This window comes from Odontomachus brunneus, unplaced genomic scaffold (assembly GCF_010583005.1).
Source record: "Odontomachus brunneus isolate Ranch 3 - 2012 unplaced genomic scaffold, Obru_v1 Obru_scaffold_496, whole genome shotgun sequence".
NCBI lineage: Eukaryota > Metazoa > Arthropoda > Insecta > Hymenoptera > Formicidae > Odontomachus > Odontomachus brunneus.
Genome location: NW_022639946.1, coordinates 10,755 through 11,281, shown reverse-complemented (window position 1 = coordinate 11,281; position 527 = coordinate 10,755).

Genomic DNA, 527 nt, shown 5'->3' with positions numbered 1-527 from the left:
CGAGCGTGGCTCGCGTGGATATGCTGCGGCTCTGGCAGCGACTAAGTCCTGTGCGGACGTGAAGGCGAGCTAGGCTCGCGTGTATATGCTGCGTCCCTGGCAGCAGAGTTCCTGAGTACAACGACGACTCGCGCGGAGTCGGGAGCTCGATCGCAATGAGCTCTGGCGCAGTGCTGGCAGTTCGCGATATTTTCTATATAGACAGAAGCCCTTGTGCGCATGCATAAAGTGACGTAGCAGCTCGACGTAAGTAGTTTCCAATGACGGCGTTAGGCACGAATAGGGGGTTCTTAAGGGACATGCAGAAAATACTCGGCCGTCTGTCTGTGTTGTTTGCCTGGGAGTGGTTAGATTAGATAGGTAGTGAAATGACATAATAATAAATTAGTATAATTAATATAGTTATAATAATTAGTATAGCTGTGTAAAATGTGATAATAAGTATATATAGTATATATTAATAAATAAAATGTGATAAAAAGTGCAATTTTAATATAAAGTGATATTGTGATATAAAGTGATATAAA